This window comes from Mirounga leonina, unplaced genomic scaffold, assembly GCF_011800145.1.
Source record: "Mirounga leonina isolate KUSES-001 unplaced genomic scaffold, KU_Mleo_1.0 Mir_115, whole genome shotgun sequence".
In the NCBI taxonomy this organism is placed as follows: domain Eukaryota; kingdom Metazoa; phylum Chordata; class Mammalia; order Carnivora; family Phocidae; genus Mirounga; species Mirounga leonina.
The window spans coordinates 8,529,209-8,553,249 of record NW_023270268.1 but is presented as its reverse complement, the minus strand read 5'-3'; the positions used below and the strand labels follow the sequence as shown (position 1 = coordinate 8,553,249).

The 24,041-nt window shown below is 41.4% G+C and overlaps 1 long non-coding RNA gene across 1 annotated transcript in view; it reads left to right on the top strand.

The window, feature by feature from the left end:
• The window catches only part of LOC118002191, an 86,477-nt gene that overhangs the window by 7,177 nt on the left and 55,259 nt on the right, over positions 1-24,041 (top strand). The window lies entirely within an intron of this gene.

The window sequence follows — 24,041 nt, the reverse complement described above, 5'->3', positions numbered from 1 at the left end:
TTCGTGTCTCGTATTAAAAAGTTAAATTGAACCGTTTTGGCTGGAGAGAGCATCTGGTGGTACTGAATTTTTGGCTCCTCTTCTGAGTTGGGTTAGTCCAGCATACCTAATACATCAGCAGTTGCTGTTCTCTGTGTTGATCTTCTGTGCCCTGGGATTTGGGCAGAGATTGCGGGTTGCCACTTGATATCCATCCTCTCCTTTCTTAGTAAAACAGAGCTCCAGCTTTATTCTGGGCTGCAATGTGCCTGGCTGGAAGAACGTACTGCGTTTCAGTCTTCCTTGCTGGATGTGGCCAATGCAACATAGGCAGAAATGTTGAGGGGGCTTTCCAAAAGATCACTTAAAGGAAGCCGACTCGGTTCCGGAGTGTCCATTTCCTCCCCTTTCCACTTCCTCCCTGCTGCCTAGGAAGGAGACGGGCTGCTGGAAGTGCCACAGCCATCTTGTGTGATGAGCTGACCTTGCCATATGGATGGACTGCAGCTGGTGGCGCAGAATGATAGAGGGAGCCTGGGGCCACGGACTGCCCCTCTCTGGTCTTGTTACCTGACGCAAGGAACTCCATGTGCTTAAGCCTCTGCTATTTTGGGTTTTCAGTTAAATGAAGTGGAACCCAGCCTGAAGAGTGTTCCCATGAATGGGAACCCCAGGACTCAGGGAAGCTGGGCACGCACTTTCCTCGTGCCCCTGTCAGTGCTGTCTGTGGCCTGGGTTATGCCTTTGGTGCTGTGATCCAGGAGAGTTGGGCCTGCTACAACGTGGGTGCTAGGAGGATGTGCTAGAAACAAACTGATGGTACCTTGTGTCCCCTCTCCCTTCAGAGGCCACGTGGCAGGGCAGATGTCCATCAACTGCCTTGGGCTGATCACATATTCGCAATAAACAACGGGGACCGGCGGGGCCTATGGAAGTTTTAAAGGGAAGACTTGATCACATTTCGCCTTGTTTACTGTCTGCCTTGTAAACAACACACCTGGACTCTCACCCTGAAACTGGAAGCGGAGTTCCTAAAGTTCAAGTTTAAAAAGTCTGAAATCCAATCAACATTCTTTGGCTTTTTATAATTTGGTTATATATGTTAGAGGGTTGACATCCAGCTGATGTCCACAACTGCATGCATACATGTTAAATTATTAAACTACTTTCATGCCGGTTGGCAAATAGGTACTGCCCAGCCTTCTCAGCACCTACTTCTAATTTGGACCTCTTAGACCACTGCCTGAACAAGCAGCTGAAAGGCAGATGCCCGGCAGCAGGGCCTTCCTGGATCTGGTCATGATCCACTTTTAAAATTAGGCGTTTGAGCTCACAGTGTTCATTTTCCCAGCAATGTGTTTATTGCTGCCCAATTTTTGTCAGTGGTTTGACGGAAACGCGGTGGAGGGTGATGTTCTAGATTTTCCAGAGTCCAACCCTGGATCAAATCAGGTCAGCAGAGGAACTGAGAATGTGTATTTCATTTCAGTTTGTTCCTGCCACCTGCCACCCTCTCGAGAACTGGTCTTGCTGAGTTGTGTGTGGGGGTGATGTCATCAGCCTGTGCTGAGAGCCAGGGGAGGAAATGGCAGAAATGACACTCACTGTCGTCTGTCTTACAGAATGTTGTCAACCTGTGTTGCTTTGTATCACAGTGTCTATTTAGAAGAATCCTCAGAGACTTGCCTAACTGGTCTTAGAAGCAAAAACAGTTATATTACTCCTGGAAAGCTGTTCTTTTTCATCTGAGAAACCTGTCTGTCAGTGTCCAGTTTTCTTTTCTCCCTGTCTTTGTAAGTGTACTTACAATCATTCTGGAATGAAGCAAAGAAACAAAGGAAGGAAGGAAGGGAGCAAATACTTCAAGTTATGAAAAATCGAAGCAGATAGATGATCAAAGGAACCCAAATACACAGGCATTTTGTGTTTTTTTCCCTCAGCGAAATTTCAACATTAACTTATCACAGATTTATACTGAGTAATAATTATGTACTTTGCTTTTCAAAGCTCTGAAGTACAAATACTAAGTACCTGAAGAGGATATTCTCTTTAAGTGCCAAGTCTACAGACTTCTAAGCTCTTTTTTTTTTTTTTTTAAGATTTTATTTATTTATTTGACAGAGAGAGAGAGACAGGGAGAGAGGGAACACAAGCAGGGGGAGTGGGAAAGGGAGAAGCAGGTTTCCCGCAGAGCAGGGAGCCCAATGCAGGGCTCAATTCCAGGACCCTGGGATCGTGACCTGAGCCAAAGGCAGATACTCAACAACTGAGCCACCCAGGCACCCCCTAACCTCTTCTTACCACCATGTTTTTAGAAATACCCAGCACAGTTAGGGCTTTGTAGAATGATATTTGGACACTTGGCTTTCATTCAAAGGTAGGCATAATAAAAATGTCTTTGTAGGCTTTGTCCCGATTTGCCTTTTGCCAAACAGGGAAAGTCTGTTGTTCATAAGTTCCATAAACATGTAATCTAGGCATACCCAAGCACTGTGTCTTCTGAGATTACGGTTTCTTTTTTTCCTTTTGTTAATAAACTAATTCAAGTCTCATCCCACGTAATTGTGGGCCATCCTGTACCCTACCTACGATTTCCAAGGATTCTCCAGAGGACTGCATTCTTTTGATCCTCTCCTACTTTCAATTCTTACTCTGGTTGAATTCTTTGCCCCAAAGAATTCTTTGCTTCTCCTCCCTTACTTCCCTAAACATTGCTAACACAGGGTTATAGTGTGTAGCACTTTTATGGAAAAATTGGAGAGAACCCAAGAGGCACACAGGCTGGGGATCAACTTCCAAGTTCAGGGTTAGGTATGGTTGCCTCCCCCTGAGACTCCTCCCCCTGTCATGTCACTCTTCCTCTCCCTGTGTTCTGGGCAAGGAAACCACTCACCAGGAGAAGATGAACATTTTCTAGTACCTTATCCTGCAGAGCATTTTAACTGCCTCCCTCAGACCCCTGCCTATTTCAGCAGAGAGGCCTTTCTATGCTGGAGTCTCCTATTACATAGTGGCAACAATAGCAAAGAATGGCAATGTTGTATATTATATTTTGCATTAAGTTCTGGAAAAGCAAATTCTTGGGCAGCATTCTCCCTTCACCAAGCAGGACCCATGTGTTCTGGGGACCTTCTGGTTTGTGGGGAGAAATCTGGAATCTGTAGTATATTAGACACTTTTTCCAGGTATTTTTGGGCTGTTAGTAGGGTAGCTAATCAAAAAAGTCTGGTAAAGATCTATAGCAGTGATAGACATACTATGTTTTGTATTTTACTAAAATACAGAATTTGATAATCTTGCAAATTGGGCTAAGGCCTTTTTTTGATTATTGGCTTACTAATTGGAGTTCCCTGGTATCACATTCTACCTATAATACATTGGTTACAGTGTCCTGTTTTTGTGTATTTATTTATTAAGATCTATTATTTATTTATTTTAGAAAGAGAGATACTGTTGTGGGGGAGGGGCAGAGGGAGAAGTAGCGAGAGTTTTAAGTAGACTCACCGCTGAGCAGGGAGCCAGGTGAGGTGAGGCTTAACCTCATGACCCTGACAAGGTCATGAGCCAAAACCAAGAGTCAGACACATAACTGACTGTGCCACCAAGGCACCCTTGGTTTTGTGTATTTAAAATAAGAGTTTTTTTCAAGCTGTCAGTGCAAAATATATCTAGATTTTTATGGCTACTTCCTGCCAATATTTGTTGGCTTTATTTGCACTTTTCTTGACCAAAATTCTCTTAGCAGTTTGCTTTTATCTAATTTTTCCAAAGTAGTCAATATATTTCTCCTAGAAGTGACAACCGTCTTTCTTTTTGCGCTCATTTAATCAGTTTCATTTTATTGGAATTAAATAATTACAGTAACGTAAAATTGCACGCACAGATTTGGGAGCAAACATAACTGACTCCTGGTAAGCATGTGTTTCACGTGGTGGAGGCAAGGTGTGTCAGGGCCAGACTAGGCAGCAGCATCGGGGCAGGGGGACATTCTACAGAAGGAAGGTGGTGATTGGCTTGGAGCGTTGGTTAGTGAGGGTCCATTATGGGAGCTTCTCTCTGAGTAGATTAATATTAATAGCCAAAGGCCCAAGGGCTACCTCTGTCTACCAGGTATATGACTTCATGGATGTAACATCATCTCTCTAAATCTCAATTTCATTTGTAAATTATGGAAGAAAAAAAAGAATGCCAAACCTACCTGCTAGGAAGATCAAATGAAATAATGTATGTAAAGCTCTTTAGAAATAGTAAAATGCTGTAAAAAACAAAAATGTTTTTGTTACTATAGGTTTTTGTTTTTGTTTTTTCATTCACAGTATTTGATAGCTATGGGGAAATATTTGTTTGGACTCTCTCCTACCTTTTCTTTGTTTATGATGATTGATATTCTTGATTTTTAGCTTAACTGGAGCCATATGTGATGTGGAGAGGCTAAGTCCCCTGTAAATTGTTGTCCTGATAATGAGTTGAATTTTCCCAAATATAAATAACAGCCTTTCCGGATTTCCATTTAAGAAATAAGTTTGGTTCCAGTTAGAAACCAAGACATGTGATGGTTCATCTGGCAATGTTAAGGCCCCCAGACAGAAGCAAGACTTGTTCCCTATACTATACATATATTTCAATGTTTGAAACTTAAGACTCTGATGGTATTATCTAAGCAAACAACCATTCTGGCTAAAAATGTCCAAACCAGAGAGTTTTTATATATATATTATTTCATTAAATGAAGGTAAATAAAGTAGGTGTTATTATCTTATGTTTACATAGCAGGAAGTTAAGGCTACGAGGGGTTAAGAATCTTGCTCACACTCACATAGCATGTAGTAAGTGTTTGGGCTGAGCCTTGAATCCAGGGCTTCCAATCCAAATCTCATGATGTCTTGTATGTAAACTCTCTCATACAGAAATTGGATAAATATACCTAAATGATTCACAGACTGGAGCAAACAGAAATAATTACAGAGTGTCTGAAAAGTCAAAAAACATAAGGATGAATTCATTTTTAGAAGCACATTTTTAGAAGTATTAATTACATTTTCAAATAATATACTCTTAGGATATTTTTTCAACTCCCAGAAAATATTTCAGGTGAAATACCTCTAAGCCTAAAGCAATAGGTCCAATCTATTTTTTATTCTGAAAAAGTACAATGAATATACTGTTTATGTTTCTAGACCTTTTGGACACCCTGTTGTGTCCAGGTCAGTTAGAAAAATTAGTAAAAAATCTCAACTTACTATTATGAGTGTCTGATGGTTGTATTAGCAACAAGTGATATAAATGAAATACTTGAAACATTATTAAGTGAGAACAATTTAATTCTTTTATTTATCACTGAAAATAGTAGAATTCTATTACAGCAGAACTCATTATTATGAATATTTGCATAGGCCAAAAATAAAAGCATGTCTCTAGAAACCTACTTAATCTACAATAGGAACTTGAATGACACAGGTCATTAAAAGTAATCATGATAATACAAAGTTATACAATCTTTAAAAAGAAAGGGATAGTAATTGGCTCAGGGTGGCTAACTCAGCAACTTTACCATCAAAAAGTCCCTGATGATGTCAGACAAGATATATTTTGAGGCAGAGTAAGTCTAGCACCGGACAAGAAGGTATACCATCTATGGATTAGACAGTTCCTTCCTCTGAAGGAAAAACAGATGGAAATCAATTGATGGAATAAGCTGCATGTTTAAATAGTGGCACTACTGGATTCTCAAAGATCATGGAATACTTTCAAAATTTGGAGATTTTGAACCCAAAGTCTTATATTTAAGTAAAAGAATATGCAAGAAAGAAGGTAAAATAAAGGCCTTTAAAGCATTTTTAAAGCATTCAAGACCTGAGAAAGTTTTCTTCCATAGGCAATATTGATGACACAGTCCAGAAAAATTAAAAGCCCAAAGAAAAGAAAGAAATGGGACAAAAGAAATATAAGTATATAAAGAAACCAATAAAAATTTTGGTTGTGTCTAAATAATATTGGTATGTAATGAGAGTGAAATATTTTATGGGTAATTTCTAGAAGAATAGAAATTTAATGCACTTTTTAATCCAATAAAAGGCAGGAAAAAGGATAAAAGCAAGAAGAAGTCGTGTAGCAAATTAAAAACATTAAATTGTAATGAAGTAGAAAGTACATAATTATCAGTAATCACAAAAAATATGAACGTTATATTTTTCAGTTATAATACCTTAATTAAAACCTCTGGTTTCAATTAAATTAAATTAAAAAGGGTTGCAAAGGGGCGCCTGGGTGGCTCAGTGGGTTAAGCTTCCTAATCCTGATTTTGGCTCAGGTCATGATCTCAGGGTTGTGAGACTGAGCCACAAGTTGGGCTCCCCTCTCAGCAGTGCAGTCTGCTTGAGATTCTCTCTCTTGTTCTCCTTCTGCCCCTCCTCCCTGCATTCTCTCTCTCCCCTTAAAATAAATTAATAATAATAATAATAAATAAAAATAATAAAATAAATATTTTTAAAAATGTTTGCAAAACTTTAGCTTCTATTTATGACATATTTAAGGTCAAATGATAAAGAGAGATTGAAAAAGTTATTGCAAGCAACTGCTAATTGAAAAGTAGGGTATAGGGCACCTGGGTGGCTTAGTTGGTTAAGTGACTGCCTTCGGCTCAGGTCATGATCCTGGAGTCCTGGGATTGAGTCCCACATGGGGCTCCCTGCTCAGCAGGGAGTCTGCTTCTCTCTCTGACCCTCCCCCCTCTTGTGCTGTCTCTCTCTCATTCTCTCTCTCTCAAATAAATAAATAAAATCTTAAAAAAAAAAAAAAAGAATTCCCTGATGTTTAAAAAAAAAAAAGAAAAGTAGAATGTAATAATGTTATCAGGAAAAATGAATTCAAGAAGCATCATATTAAATGAATTCAAGAAGAATCATATTAAACAGAACAAAGAAGAATAGTTCATATGGATTCAAATTATATCAAGCCACAAATGAGTCATAAACTTTTATATCCCTAATAACTTGGCAAAATGCGCATAGAGCAAAAGGGGAGAAAAATATGGAGAAATTGATAAATTTGCAGTCTTAATGAGATATAGAAATGCATCTACTTCAAAAATGGACAGATAAACAAAAATTAAGTAAAGATATAACTGATTTTAGTAGTATAATTAACACATTTGGCCCAAAAGGCATGTGTAAAACTTTGCACCTGATGTAAAGCGTACTAATTGTTTTCAAACACCTATGGCATGTTTATAAAAATCTATCATATGTATCTCATAAAAAGACTCTCCACAAAATTTAAAATATAGAAATCATATAGGGTATATTATTTGACCAAAAATCAAAATTCACAAAAGAAGGTAGCCAAAACAAACTATTTACTTAGAATTTTTTTTTATTATGGTATGTTCGTCACCATACAGTACTTCATTAGTTTTTGGTGGAGTGTTCCATGATTCATTATTTGCATGTAACACCCAGTGCTCATTGTAATACGTGCCCTCCTTAATACCCATCACCGGGCTAACCCATCCCCCCACCCCCCTCCCCTCTGAATCCCTCAGTTTGTTTCCCGGAGTTCATAGTTTCTCTTGGTTCATCTCCCCCTCTGATTTCCCCACCTTCATTTTTCCCTTCCTTCTCCTAATGTCCTCCATGATATTCCTTATGTTCCACATATAAGTGAAACCATATGATAATTGTCTTTCTCTGCTTGACTTATTTCACTTAGCATAATCCCCTCCAGTTTCATCCATGTCAATGCAAATGGTGGATATTCATCCTTTCTGATGGCTGAGTAATATTCCATTGTATATATGGACCGCATCTTTATCCATTCATCTGTTGAAGGGCTTCTTGGCTCCTTCCACAGTTTGGCTATTGTGGACATTGCTGCTATGAACATTGGGGTGTTACTTGGAAATTTTAAAAAGCATATACTTCTAATTAATTCTTGGACGAAATAGGAAATCAAAACTGAATTTATAAATTATTAAAGAATTGATTTTTAAAGCAATATACATCCAAACTTAGGGAATATAGCTAAAGCAGCATTAGGGAAAATGTGTAGCATTACTCATACTTATGAGAGAACATGGCAAATAAATGGACTATATTTTCAACTCAAGTGCTAGAAAAAGAACAAAATAAGTCCAAAAATTTGGGGGGAACCCCAAAATAATAAAGAGAAAAGCAAAAGTTAATAAGTTAGGAAAAACAAGAGTAGTTGATTGGTATAACTTATTGATCAGTAAGAAGCCAAATTTTGGTTCTTTTAAAAAACTTTTAAAATAGACAAACACTTGGCAGTTGTAATCAAGAAAAAGGGAGGGAGCATCTGAGTGGCTTATTCAGTTAAGCAGTTAAACATCTGCCTTTAGCTCAGGTCATGATCTCAGGGTCCTGGGATGTAGCCCTGCATCAGGCTCCCTGCTCAGTGGGGAGTCTGCTTCTCCCTCTCCCTCTGCTTCTCCCCCTACTTGTGTTCCCTCCCTCTCTCTCTCAAAAATAAAATCTTAAAAAAAAAAAGAAAGAAAAAGGGAGAAGCTTTATAAAGATAACCTTGATAATAAGGAAGAGATGTAACTACAGATACAGATAACTTAAAAAATTATGAGAATTCTGTGCTTGTCCTTATAGGAATAAATGTAAAAGTCTAAATGCAAGGATGATTTCCCATAAATCCCTATAATTGGTTTATAAGAATTTAGAAGGTAGAATATATCTTTTCCTAAAAAAGGAACCTAGCCCAAATAGTTTTGAATAGTCAAGTTCATTACACATCAAAATTCCCATGTTACATAAAATGTCAAAAGCATAGAAAAAGATAGAAATCTTCGTAACTTATTTTAGAACTCCAAAAGCAAAGATGATGTAAAAGAAATAGTTTATAATAGCATCAAAACTAATAAAATACTTAGCAATAAATTTAACAAAATAAGAGCAAAACTTGTACTTTTAGAACGATGTAACATTCTTGAAGGACGTTAAGTATTAAATGGAGAAACATCTTATGCTCATGGATCAAAAGACTTAATATTGTTAAGGTGGTAATCTACTCCCAAACTAATCTACAGATTCAACACAATACCCATTAAAGTTCCAGTGGGCTTCTTTGCAAAAATTGAAAAGCTGATCCTAAAATTCATATGGAAATTTAAAAATTCATATTTAAGAAATGTAAGTAGCTAAAACAATCTTGAAAAAGAACAGCAAAGTTGGAAGATTCATACTCCTGATTTTAAATTTACTCCAAAACTACAGTAGTCAGGACAATGTGGTACTGGCATAGGATAGACATCTAGGTCAGTGGACTGGAACTCAGAGCTCAGAAAAAAACCCCTTAAATTGGGGCTCCTGGGTGGCTCAGTCAGTGGTTAAGCGTCTGCCTTCCACTCAGGTCGTGACCCCAGGGTCCTGGGATCAAGCCCCACGTCGGGCTCCTTGCTCAGCAGGAAGCCTACTTCTCCCTCTCCCGCTCCCCGTGCTTGTGCTTGTGCTCTCTCTCTCTCTGTCAAATAAATAAAATCTTAAAAAAAAACCCCAAAAACCCTTAAATTTATGGTCGATTGATTTTTTGACAATGGTGACAAGACAATTCAATGGAGGAAAGAATAGTTTTTTCAAACTATTTGTGTTGGGACAACTGGATATTCACATGCAAAAGAATGAAGTTAAACTCTTAACTCACATTATACACAAAAATCAATTCAAAATGGACCATAAAGCTAAAGGTAAGAGCTAAAACTAGAACATTCCTAGAAGAAAGCATAAGTGTATATGTTCATAGCATTGGATTAGGCAATGGTTTCTTTTTTTTTTTTTTTTTAAGATTTTATTTATTTATTTGACCCAGAGAGAGAGATAGCGAGAGCAGGAACACAAGCAGGGGGAGTGGGTGAGGGAGAAGCAGGCTTCCCGCTGAGCAGGCGGCCCAATGTGGGGCTCGATCCCAGGACCCTGGGATCATGACCTGAGCCGAAGGCAGATGCTTAACGACTGAGCCACCCAGGCGCCCCTAGGAAATGGTTTCTTGGGTATGACACAAAAGCACAAATAATGAAAGAAGAAAAGATAAATTGGGCTTCATCAAAATTAAAAAAACTTTTGGGCTTGAAAGGACACCATCAAGAAAGTGAAATGGTAGGTAACCCACAAATTGGAAGAAACTATTTGCAAATCATATATACCTGATAAGAGAGTTGTATCCAGAATACATAAGGAACTCTTACAACCCAATAGTAAAAATAATAAAAAATAATTCAATTAAAAATAAGCAAAGGATTTGAATAGACATTTCTCCAGAAAAGATACACACAGATGGCGAGTAAGCACATGAAAAAGGTGCTCAACATCGTTAACCATCAGGGAAATGCAAATCAAAACCACAGTGAGATACCATTTCACACCCACTAGGATGTTTACAATCAAAAGGAGAGATACTAGTGTTGATGAGAATGTGGAGAAATTGAACCTTTCATACATTGCTTGTAGGAATGTGGAATGTCTTTTAGAAAACAACCTGGGGAGTGCCTGGGTGGCTCAGTAGGTTAAGCACCTGCCCCCGGCTCAGGTCATGATCTCAGGGTCCTGGGATTGAGCCCCACGTCGGGCTCTCTGCTCAGTGGGGAGTCTGCTTCTCTCTCTCTCAAATAAATAAAAAAAATCTTAAAAGAACCTGGTAGTTCCTCAAAAGGTTAAACACAGATTTGTAATATGACCCAGCTATTCTGCTCCAAGGTATATACCCAAGAGAAATGAAAACCTATATACTCACAAAAATTTGTATGTTCATAACAGCATATTCATAAGAATCATAAAGCAGAAATCACCCAAATGTCCATCAACTAATGAATGAATAAGCAACATGTGGTATATCCATGGATATTCAGCCATAACAGGAAGGATACATGCTACACCATTGATGAACTTTGAAAAATTATGCTCAATGAAAGACACCAATCACAAAAGACCACATATTATATGATCCCATTTATGTGAATTGTCCAGAATTGGCCAGTCTATAGAGATAGAAAGTAGTCTAGTGGTTGTCTAGGGTTAGGGGGACATGTGAGGGAAGATGGGTGGCTACTGTTAATGGGTTTCTTTTTTGGGTGATGAGAATGTTCTAAAATTAATTGTGATGGTTATATGAAATCTGTAAATACACTAAAAACCATTGAATTCTACACTTTAAATGGGTGAATTCTATGGTATATGAATCTCAACAAAACTGTTAAAAGTATTCAAAAAAAAGTGAAAACCAGTTTTTCCTATTCACTGTCAATATATTAAATAAAATACTAGTAAACCAAGTCAGCACTATATAAAAAGAATATTATTAACCCAGACATGCTAGGGTAATCAATCATAAGTAAATATATTATTATAATTGCAGTAGAAGATTCGGCATTTAATATATAAGGATTTAAATACAGTATTTTGCCATTTTGGAGGAGGAGCAAAGAGAAGTGTTTACCAACCCTCCACACTGCAAATTTTTTTTTAAATAAAGATTTTATTTATTTGAGAGAGAGAGTGCGCACAAGCTGGGGGGAGAGGCAGAGGGAGAGAGAGAAGCAGGCTCCCCACTGAGCAGGGAGTCCGTTGCGGGGCTCAGACCGAGGACCCCAAGATCATGACCTAAGCTGAAGGCAGACACTTAACCAGCTGAGCCACCCAGGCATCCCCACACTGCAAGTTTTTAACACATTATAATGACAGGCTTTTAAACATAAACATAACCAAGACCACCAGTGGGAGTTGCCTTTTAGTTAGTAAGGTTGGAGGGGCTTTGGGATGCTCAGCAGGGGAATGGAGACTTGGTGATACTCAAGTGGAGGACATGGAGACCCACATCTCTCAGATGGAGGAGATGAGACCCCTGACAGCACGGGAAAGAAAGGTCAACATCATAGGTACAAGTCAGCTAACTTCAAAAAGGCTCTTTGGAAAGTGATACTGATAATATACATTTGGAAAGTGGCGTAGAGGCTTTAGCTTCTAGTTAAGGATAAGATGCACTATTATGTGAAAGGACTGATCCCTCTCTTCCCCAACACACTGACAAATTAAGTAATCCAAACTCTGTGGTCCTCTCAATAAGGTGAAATAAAAAGTGATTTTAATCAATCACTTTGTTCTGCTCTCCGAGGACAGCATGTCCCCCAGCCCCGGCCTTTGTCTCCAGTGTGGGAAGGACCAAGGATCACAGTGTGGGGGTTAAGGCTGCATGTTATATCATCCCATATGTTTTCTGGAAAGTGGGATATGCAGGAGGTTGTTGTGTCTAATTTCAAGGATAGACCAGTGACCTTTCCAAGTCTCAAATTTATGCGGATATTTTCATTGTAATAATAGCTTCCCTGAATTCTTTCCTTAGCTCACTTCAGTATAAGAGCTGCTTAATCGATTCTATTACTCTTTTAACCAAGTATATTACTTTTTTATGTATGATACACCCATATTGTAGTCTGCCCACCAAGGTTTGTAATCCCAGACCAACCATGCCCTTATGTTACAAGGCTGCACAAGGTTCTGGTAACAGCCACATTGTGATGCAAACTCATGGTACCATGTCCTTATGAAATCTTATTTAACTGATATCATGCTCTTCATATTTCATTGGTTCCTTAGGCCATTAGATCTACTTTTCAAGACTCATATTCAATCATCTTACTTTATTGGAAACATTTTCCATATTTAATGGACTTACAATGCTGGTAAAACAATCTCACCCAAGATACATCCATCCTTCCTTCCTTCCTTCCTTCCTTCCTTCCTTCCTTCCTTCCTTCCTTCCTTCCTTCCTTCCTTCCTTCCTTCCTTCTTTCCTCCCTCCCTCACTCCCTCCCTTCCTTCCTTGATAGGATTGTATCTCATCTAAGCAAACAATAAAGACATATTCATGTGGCAAAATAGTAATAGCTTGCATTTACTGAGTGTGCATTATGTACCAGGTCAGGACTAAGTGCTTTACACACAATATTTCTGTTTTCATTAGCCAGCCTCATTTTAAATTCTAAACTACAAATCTCAAAAGGGCAGTCAGTACCTCACTTCTTGCTGTACTTCCTAGGATGTTCTTTTTCTCACTACAGTGATGATTTCAGACCTTTTCTCTCTTTGCAAAACCCAACTTCTTCCCCTATATTCATACCAGCTGATGGCCTTGCTTATACTTTATTGAGAAAATAGAAACAATCGGATGGGAACAAACATCATCCAACCAAGCAAATCTCCAAATTTCCTTGCATTTGTGCCTCTGCTCTCTACCTTGCGTCTTGTTACAATGGATGAAGAATCACTGTTTTCCTCCTTTGTCTTTTCTAGGACGTTGCTCTTGGAAGAATCTCCTTCTCTTGCTTGCATTTATAATGTCTTTCTCTCTATAGTATAGTTCTAACAGGATGCAAAAATCCTCTAGCATCTTCCATCTCAAAAAGACAAAAATAAAAACCTCCCTTGACCTCATTCCTTTTCTTGCCAGGACCCATTTCTCTAAACTTCCAAAGAGTTGTTTATATTACTTTCTCCACTTGCTCAAGACCTATCTCTCCTAACTCCCTCCAAACAGGCTTGTCTTTCCATAGTGCTGAGACCATTCTTGACCAAGTTTGGTTGACCTCCATATTCCCAATCTACTGTCATTTCATGTTTTGTTTTTTTTCCCCCCTTACTTGACTTCAGTATTTGATGAAGTGAACTACTCCTTTCTTCTTTTGGTTTCTATGACATCACCCTCTCTTGGTTTTCTTCCATATCATCTGTCACACTATTTCCAGCACCTTTGCTGGTTCCTTGTCTGCTCAGACTTGCCAGTGTGATTGTTAAGATAGGAGGAAAATCAGAAGATGGAGTTTTGGATACCAAAGGAAGGAGATGTGTGCATCCTAGAGGCTGAATAAGGAGTAGTCACCAGTGGAGAACGGTTGAGCCCAGTGGCCTGGCAACCTCAGAGATGCATTCAGCGGCATCATGGTGTCAGGATAGGGATAAGGCTGAAGTAGAGGAGGTAGCTATTTCCAAACAATCTGTAGACCAAGGAGGGGCTCAGATCATTCCTATTTGGGTTCTACTGGTTACAATAAGCTACCAGGAAAAAGGAAATGCATTAGGATTTCCCCTTGCACTAAAGAATAAAGACGGAACGGAAGTTATTCTGCATCAAAAACACCTTTGAGGAAGGGAAACAAATGTGGGCAATTATGTAAATAAAGCCATTTGGCCTTGAGAAATGGATAGGACACGGAGAGAGGAGGAGAAAACAGATTAAGTAAAAGAAAACCTGCTAGTCAGTTCACCACCTCACCTTAATATCCTTTGCATATTAGTCCTCTTTAGTGATAACACTCCTTAACAGAAACATGAAAATTTGTAGAGCGGTCAATAAGAGCAATTGGTTTGGAGGGCAACATCCTTGTTTCTTGGTGTATAATTCCAAAATAAATAAAGGACCCCAAGCAATATAACAGACAATATTTTCAAGAGCACTTGTCACAGTAAGCACATGAACAGAGAAAATGGAATAAGATTTATCTTCATGCATGAGCTAGGATGTTGTGAAAATATTATAAACCATTGGCCATAAACCCAGTCTCCATGTTGTATAGCCAAGGGTGCTAAGTTACAGTAGTGGTGGAAACGCTACAACCAGTCTTCTTTTAGTTACTCAGAGTGATAATTTTAGGTGTCTTTCAGAGTAGCTAATTAAAAAGTGTGGAGATTGCAAAATCAGTTTGAACAAAAATATGAGCAAACTTCAGAGTAAACGAAAGTACTACTATATCCCATATCTGTTCCACTGTTTCAGCAAATGGAGCTGCCACTGACCCAACAGCCCTAGCAGGAAACCTGTGGGCCTTCCTACCCTTCTTCCCTTCTCTCCACACTTCCTGCTTGGTTCTTTGAGTTAGCCGTCAACCCTTGAGCATCTGCTTTCAGCCTCACTCTTGCCTGGGGCCTGGGTGGGGAGGTGGTTATGTCATCGGTGGGTCCCTTCCAGCCTCCTCGGTTCTTGAGTTCAGCCAAGAAAGACCTCAGAGCCAAACTCTCAAGTAAGCAAGCCTTTATTAGAAAGTGCAAAAGCAAAAGTACACTTTCAGGATGGGAGAACAGGCGGGCCCAGAGATGGCAACTGTACAAGGGGCTGGAGGTGTCTTCTCTTTTTATGCTTGCATTGTTTAAGGGTCAGAGCTAGGGCAGTCTCTGAGATGGCTTTCAATCATCTAAGGGACTCCTCCTACAGGTTGGGAGGGGGAGTTTGGGGCCCTATATGGTCCTTGTCCTGTATCACAACAGCCGTCCCTCCCCTCCCCCCCAAAGGGGGGGTAGAAACCACAATGTAAATGTATTATGATGAAGCTATAGGTTACTTTAGGGCAGCAGTTACAGGGAAAAGTGCATGCGGACTCCTGGGGCTTTTCCCAGCTGTTTGTGTTCTGGGGATGGTTGGCAGTTTCTGGCTTTTTATTATTATCTTTTTAAATTTTGTATTGTTAGTTATTTATTTTGGATTTTTATTTTTGGTGGACAGTTTTCTCTGGTTTTCCTCCTACCCTTCTGGCTGCTCTTCCCCTGCCGAGCCACAGGCCCAGGGCCCTTGGTACCAGTCAGGTTTTATAAGGTCCCGCAGTGACTACATCCATGTGTACCCTTCCAGTTCCATCTGTGTCCCAGTAGCCCTCTGATATCCACCTCCAGCCCTGGTCTCTACAAATGTAGATCCACCTACCTCCTACACCTCTCCACTTGGCCAATATCTCAAACGGAACATATCCAAAAAGGAATTTGTCTTTCCTCACCATCCCCCAGCTCGGTGAATGGGACCAATGTTTTCCCTATTTCACACCTCAATCTTTTTCACTCCCCATATCCAACCAATCCCCAAATCCTGTTTGTGCTTCTAAAATGTCTCCTGGATCCACCAAAATTCTCCTTTCTCCCTGCCCTAATCTAAGCTGTCTTGATTCCTTCCTCGACTCCATGGGAAGTCTCCAAATTAGCCCTGTTTTCATGTATTCCTTACACTAAAAAACCAGAGCCATTGAAAAGAATAAACTCACAAATCTGACCAGGTCACTTGCCTCTCAAACTTTTTAGTGTCTTACTTTTAATTATGGACTAAAGACAAAATGCACCGTATCAATCCAGACATGCACATAAATTATTTTTATCTGTGATAAATGGGATGGTGATGGGGGAACATACAAAATGCTCTGTGTTGAGAGGAAGGAGTGAATCATGCAACTTAGGTGGAAAATGAATCTTAACAGTGAATTCCAGCACTCTGCATAGGTGGAGAGCTTTCTCTGTGTTAAGTGCTTGGGCAGAAAGTGGGACACCTCTGCTCTGAGTTTTCAGTGGGGCCAAGACATCACAGAGGCCTGTGGAGTTGGCCAAGCAATCCTGGAGGTCAGAGAGGAGGAGGCAGGGCATAACAGGAGACTGGTGCTGTGTAGGAAGTCCAGTATTGACTGGAAAGAGGACTTTGAGGAACGGGAATGTCTAAATGGAATTTTCAGGGTGGGGGGATGGGTTAGCTCGGTGATGGGTATTAAGGAGGGCACGTATTGCATGGAGCACTGGGTGTTATACGCAAACAATGAATCATGGAACACTACATCAAAAACTAATGATGTAATGTATGGTGATTAACATAACATAATAAAATAAAATAAAATAAAAGAAGAACTGACATCAAAGCTGCTAGGGGACAGTGCAGATCAGTGGCTCAGAGCCTGGGATCAGACCTAACAGTGGAGGTGTGAGTCTCAGTTCTGCTATATACTAGCTGTGTAACTTTGGGCATGTTACTGAATTTCTCCTTATCTATCAAGTGGGGGATATGGACAGACTTGCTGTTTCTCTGTAAGGCTGTTATGGGGATTAAGTAAATTAAATCCATATACGATCTCAAAAAAATAAATAAATAAAAAATAAATGGAATTTTCAGCTGTTAGGTGATATGTCCCCACCTACTTCCCCACCCCACCCCCCAACCTCCACAAGCTCCTGCTGCCCATGAGCCCTTCAGTGATGTCTACTATTAAGGGATGATAGATTGTTGTCTTTGTTGTTTTAAATGAAAATGGTGAAGGGTTAAATTTCCTGTCTGGATTGGTGCAGTGCAAAATGGAGCCTGCAACAAGGGAGCAAAGATCAGAAACCATGGATCTTCATAAGCACAAACTCACAGGCTTCTGGGAAAGGCTTTGGGCTTCACAGGAAATAGAATTAGAGGAGTTTGAACCAGTGTAGATTTGAACCTAGTTTTTGAGTGGCATGGAGTCTACTTCCACCTTCAACCATCTGGGTTGCACTAGGGTTCTCCTAGGCTGGGAGGGGTCAGGACCATCAGAGAGGAGATGACATTTGAGCCAAGCCTTCTTAAAGACTAGGTAGGGCTTTTCACAGTCAGAGGGAGGCATTCCAGGGGACCGAATATAATGTGGGAAGACACAGAGTTGAGAAAGGTCTTAGTTTTAATGGTTTGTGACCCACAAAGGGTAAGTGGGGCCCTGCCAGGAGCTGTGATCCAGAATTCCCATATGGTACAGGGCTCTGACAATGCCTGGAATAGGCTTCCCAATGACATTTTAGATCTGTCATTTTAGCTTTAGCCAAGATGTATATTTTCCCCTGCAATCAAAGACAGAGTGGAAGCCAGGAGAGCACAATCCTAACTGCTTCAAGTCAAGAAGGTGTGACTTACTCCTTTGTCATCAGACAGTTCAACAGTCGATGGGCACCAAGTTGACATTTGGCCGAGTGACATCAGCAGAGCCACTGAACCTCAGACAGGCAGCATTTCAGAATTGCTACTGGACACAGAAAAGCCAATAATAGTGTCATTCAAAGACAGAAAGGAAGGAACCTCGATTCTGCCAGACTGAGGAAAGCAACCCATTCATCACCAGGATGGTTCTACAAAGACCCAAATTACAAATGGGATGGAAATGCTCATTCAGAGTCTATTCTCAGCAGAGCATTTGGGACACATGGTCTACATTTATCAGGGCAAAGAATACTTGTCCGCCTTCCCTTTTTAAAGACTGGCCCTTCCTCAAAGATGGAAATCTTTTTCTGACTTCTGAGTGAGTTTGTCATGAAGTGAATACAATAGTAGGGAAGAATAAACCAGAAAAGACAGGCTTGAAAAGTGCAAGTTACTGTCATTACAAGAAAACAGGGAGGCATGTTGAAGATGGAAGTGCAACAGAAAATACTTATTACCTCCACTACCTGCAAGTTGCCCTTTTATCTTCAATTAAGTAGTGGCCATATTGCTCAATGAACAACAGTTACATGCCTTTTCATCCTGTCGCCTTACTACCTAACACCTCGTGGTTGTGGCCTATCATGGCTCTGGGCCAGCATTGCTCCTTTTCATTTGATACACACAACACATGGCGAAGAACACAGATGGTGGTCTTCAGGCCACCAGGATCTCAGACCTGCCCCTCCAACCTTCTTGGGCAAGTACAGACTGAGAACTTAGCAAACTTGTTGGGGCTGTCTGGGAAGTGCCAAAGGCATACTCTCCAAATGGCTCTGATTATAGCAGAGTACAGACTCTCCTGGACTCATGGAAGATCTTAAGAGATGACAGATGTGCGAATGTTCGGTGCCTTTTCCTGCACAAATAGACTGCCCAGAGGTTGTCAGGTTAGCTGGGCTTGGGAACAGCTGAGCCCACCTGGCTGTAGGGCTTTGGGTGCTATAAATCAAGGGAGGCAGAGCTGGATAGAGGGGAGGCTGTTGCCTGGTTCACCTGCCTCTCAATGCCACATGGCTCTTACCTCTACTAGCAGAGGTAAGAGGGTCCATTTGGGTCCACTTCAGAGAACCACAGGGAAACTTGATGGGAAATCCCCACACCTCAAGGCTGCCCATTGGGTCGTTTCTGGACAAAAATAACCTGGTGTCTTTCAGTAGTTCATTAAGATAGTTGGATAGTAAGTAGACATTCCCTCCCTGGGCTGGGGAGGAGAGCAAGGAAGACAGTCAAGGTTGACAGAGAGCTTTTCCCTGAAGGGATGGAGCAACACCCATCCCAGGCCAAACCAATAGATTGGGGCTCTCAGGATGACCTCCCCACCTCTGCCCTGCTTTCAGCTGCCCTTCAAGCACTGGGTCAGGTCTTGAGAGTTAGCACTGTCCCTGACAGGACAGGGGTGGGGACCAACTCAAGGGGGAATTTGAGCCATCAGAAGTATACTAGGTTTTCCAACTAGTAGGTGGTCTTCAAACCTTTTTGGTTACATATCCCATTAGGAAGAACTGACAATGCATGCTCAAAATAGGTATATTCATTTGTAAATTATTTACATGTCCTCTCATCTATCATATATTTCATATTGGTAAACTTACTTCCAGATAAAAAATAAGTACAAAGAGAAGTCCTAGCATTTTCTTTTGCCTACCCCCAGCTGACCATCTTTACATCCCATGTGTCATCTGTACCCCACTTTGGACTACTACTTTAACTGTTAAGTTCTTGGAGTTCTGGCTTTTGGTGGGCAAAGAATAAAGGAGAGGGATCCACTCAGAGAAAAGATGGGTCATGGCTGGGCACATGGGCTGTGTTCAAAGAAGTCAATGAAACGAGTGAGCATCTCAAAGTTTTCCCACCTTATCGGTGATGGCAAGAAGCCATGATTGCATCCAAGAACTCTGTTAACTCTTGCTCAGCCTGGAGCCCAGCTAAACTAAGCCGAATTTACTGGCATCTACTGGGACCTGCAGGTTGTGAGCGTCTATGGATACAAGGGCTTGTGCTTTTAGACTCTAGGGAGCAGGTGCCTGGACTGTCTATTGCCACCTGGGATTGCCCTACTGCCTCTAGAAGAGGGACAAGGGTGAAGTAAAGGTTTGGGGGTGCCTCCTGCTCCTCCATGTTGGTGTTAAGATTTCTCCTGTGCACTTCAGTGTCTTGAAGCTGCTCACTCCCAACCTCTGGATGGGCATGAGAGGGACTGCTCCCTGTCGTGCATAATCTTCAGTTCAGTCACATGGGGGTGGGGCAACCACACGGCCTAGAGCTGGGACCACCTTGGCCATCCTAGATGAACCACATTTGTTTCAAGCACCTGCTCCGTGCTGGGCTCTGTGCGGGGTGAATAGAACCCAGTTCCTGAAGAAGCTTTCAGGTCAGTGCAGGAAGCCAATGCAAATATGCACATGCATGCAGGGAATGTCTTGGTTTGGGTTTTCCCCAAAGGAGACTCTGTGTTCAGTAGTTCCTTGGGGAGGTGACCCCAGGATACGTGCTGAAGGAGGGATAATGTGAGTAAATGAAGGGAGAGAAAGTCAGAAAAGAGGTGTTAATGAAGAGGGTACCGCTGTGGGTAACTGGCCTCTATCCCGCAGGGGGCCCTCTGAGGGACTCCATAGAACCTCGGAACCTTGCTGCTCAGGTGCGGCTGGCAACATTGGCATCACCTGGGAGCTTGTTAGAATTGCAGCATCGTGACCCGCCCCTCCACCTCAGACCCTGCCGAAGCAGAATTTGCACCTTAACATTGGAGAAGCACTACCTTAATGCTTTCATCTTTATCAAACATGATAGCTTTGATATAAAACATAGTTTTCCATATTGCAGGACTTGATTCTACCAAACTGGGTCCCTCTAAATAAATTCTTTGAAGTTTCTGATGTTTGAAGTGCGTATTAAAGTTTTCTAGCCCCTTGAAATCTGTTTAAAATGCAACTCCATTTACCTGCACTTTATCATAATTATAACGCAATTGCAGAGACAGAAGGTTCACACAACCAACTGTTCTGTAAAATGCAAATTGTGCATGGGAAATACTTCCCCTGGGAGAAAATGGAGTAGTTGTTGTGAGAAGTTATTTTTAAAAGAACACACCAAATGTCTCTTGTGCCTCAGTGTTTTATCAAAAATTTCAATGAATAGAGGACCTTTTGGAAAGATCAATACACATACACACACAGGGCGAGAACAAGAGCAAGAGAGAGAAAGAGAGAGAGCGAGAGGTGCTACATTTTGGGGAAACATGTAAACATAACAGAAATTTCCTGTATAAATTGTGAAATGTCAAAACCAAGCAGCTCAACACTTTGCTTATCCATCCTTCATATTGGCATGCGATTTTACCGTTGATAGCCACTCATCTTCATTTCATCCCCAACAGAAGGATTAATCTAAGGTGATAAAACGCATTTTTCAGGGAGTGAATCGGTTAGTCATTCCTGTGTAATAAACTACTGCCAATCTCAGTGGTTTAAAAGAGGGATGGTTTATTCTTGCTCATATGTCTAAAGGTTGGTGGGGTGGATCTGCTGATCTCACTTAGCTGTGCTCAGCTGAGCTTGGCCGCAAGCCACAGGTTGGTTGTCTGGGTCTGTTCCTTGGACAGTGGGCTGCCTGTGGCATGTTCTCAGAATGGCAAAATGTAAATGGACAAACCCAACTCCACAAACATATTTCAAAAAGCCCTTTATGTAGCTCTTTGCTACTATCTTATTAACCAAGGCAAGTCATGCGGCCAAGTTCAAACCAAGGGTTGGAGAATGTTTGTATTCCCCCCCAAGTTCATATGTTGAAACCTAACCCCTCAGGTGATGGTGTAAGGAGGTGGGGCTTTTGGGAGGTGATTGAGTCACGAGGAGCCATCCTCACAATTGGGATTAGTGTGATTTTAAAAGAGGCTCCAGAGAGATCCCTCGCCTGCTTGCAGGCAAGGGCCCAGTGAGAAGCTGACAGTCTGCAACAGCTTCCGGCCGCCCCTGGCCATGTTGGCGCCCTGGTCTGGGATTTCCAGCCTCCAGAACTATGAGAAATAATTTCTGTTGTTTATGAGCTGCTTGGTCTCTGGAATTTTGTCAAAGCAGCCCAATGAGCTAAGAGAAGTATGTTCCACCAACCATAAGGCAAGTCACATGGCCAAGCCCAACGTCAAGCGTAGTGCGCTCCTCCCAGAGTCAGGTGCAAAAGGAGTGCGTATTTTAGAGCAATGATCTTTTCTACTGTCGGTAGGAAGAGTGAGGCACAGCATTTTGCCTAAGTCATGGTGCAGATATTTGAATGATTTTTCTTTTTTTAAAGATTTTATTTATTTGACAGAGAGAGAGACACACACACACAGCGAGAGAGGGAACACAAGCAGGGGGTGTGGGAGAGGGAGAAGAGGCTTCCTGCTGAGCAGGGAGCCCGATGATGCGGGGCTCGATCCCAGGAGCCTGGGATCATGACCTGAGCCGAAGGCAGATGCTTAACGACTGAGCCACCCAGGTGCCCCTGAATGATTTCTTGTCCTAAGAAAAAGTACCTATAATATAATATATATACATCTATAATATATATACCTATAACACTATAGTACCTGTAGTACTCCAGGATTCTGCTGAGTTTCCTCATGGGTTATTTCATTTAACCTTTTTTTTTGTTTTTGTTTTTTTTCATTTAACCTTTTAACAACACTAGGAAGATTTTTATAACCCATCTCACATATAAGGCGATAGGCCACAGAGCTAGTAAATGGAAAGTCTTAAGAGTGGAGCCTAGTTTTTTCTGGCAGCCTTCAAGTGCTTTGACTATTAGGTCACATTATTATTTATTTATTTTTTGGTCATGGCAAATCAAGCACTTATCTCTTAGGGGAAAATATCATGGCTACACTGTTCCCATTTACCCCAGAAGCAAGAAGAGCTGTAAATTTTCTAAGAGTATAGCTGCCCTTCAGTCTTGATATTCAAATTGTTGGCTCAAATAGGTTCTCTTGAATATTCAGATTGATGAGGCAGATTGGTTGCTCAGCAATGCTTTGGGGGCTTCTGGGTTAGAGAGGTGGAATGCTCCTGCCGCTAGAACGTGACTGGACTGTCTTTACTGCCTTACGTATCTGGCTATCCTGTGGGGGTGGGGCCGGGGGGAGGGAGGATGGAGAAACCAGGAATTCCAGCCAGAAAATGCCGCCTGAAGAGGACCTCAGATGGGCCTACTGATGTTTTCCTCCCCCCATCTGCAATGCCTTGTCCACCTAAATGTTAGCCTGTTTGCTTTTAATGCTTAGCAAATACTGTTGTGCCAGGCACATGAATAGTCATGTAGAGAAAGGTAGACCAAGCGCTGGGGATGACTGGGTGAATCCCATGGATCTGTGTCTTAACAGGTGATTCTGATGCCCACTCAAGTTTGAGTACGACCGTATTAGGCCACCAGGTGGCGAAGGCCCGTGGCTTCCATTCGTGTTCTTCTTCTCTCATTCACTTCCGGTCGGAGGAGAGTTCCTACTCCTCCTTGGGGATGGCAACGTCCAGTGTCTGGGCAGGCCAGCCTCAGAGAGGCCACAGTTGCCACTGAACCTGTGAAAGACTCTGGGAGAGTCACAGTCCTGCTTCCTGCATAGCTACGCCATCCCTGCAGAGACTGGCAGGGGCCTCTCCGCTCATGTGCAGGCTTACCTCCAGGGTCCCAGGGTCCCAGGGTCCTCAGCCTTGGCACTGTTCACATTTTGTGCGAGATAATTCTCGGTTGCGGGTGGCCATGCATTTTAGGATGTTTAGCAGCATCCCCGGCCACTCTCCACTACATGCCAGTAGCAACCCCCCACCAAGTTATGACAATCAGAAAGGTCTCCTGAGGGATAAACCCACACTGCTCCCCTCCTGCCCCCTGCTTTGAGAACTGCTGGTCTTATACTGGGGAATTCTCTCAGGACAATGAACAATGGAGAAGCAAGTGGTGTAACTGGAAAGAATGGGGGTGGGGAGCAACAGTAGCTTTGAATGTCGGTAGCTTTGAACAGTAGCTTTGAACGTTCTTTCCCTGTCCCCTCTGCACTCCCAGTCCTCCCCAGCCCAAACAACCACACACGCACAGACATTATTTTTCATAAATGACTTTTACTTCTTTATCATTTCTCTTGACAGTAATTCTTGGCAATATGCACATAACATGAAGGCAAGCATAACTTTCAGAAGTCATCAAAGATATGGTCTTATTGTCCTCATTTTCTTAAACCATCAAAATATTTTCATTTATAAAAATTAATCTAAAATATATGTTGACACTGAAGATCAAAATCACTTGATGACAAAATAATTCTTCTGAAACTATAACAT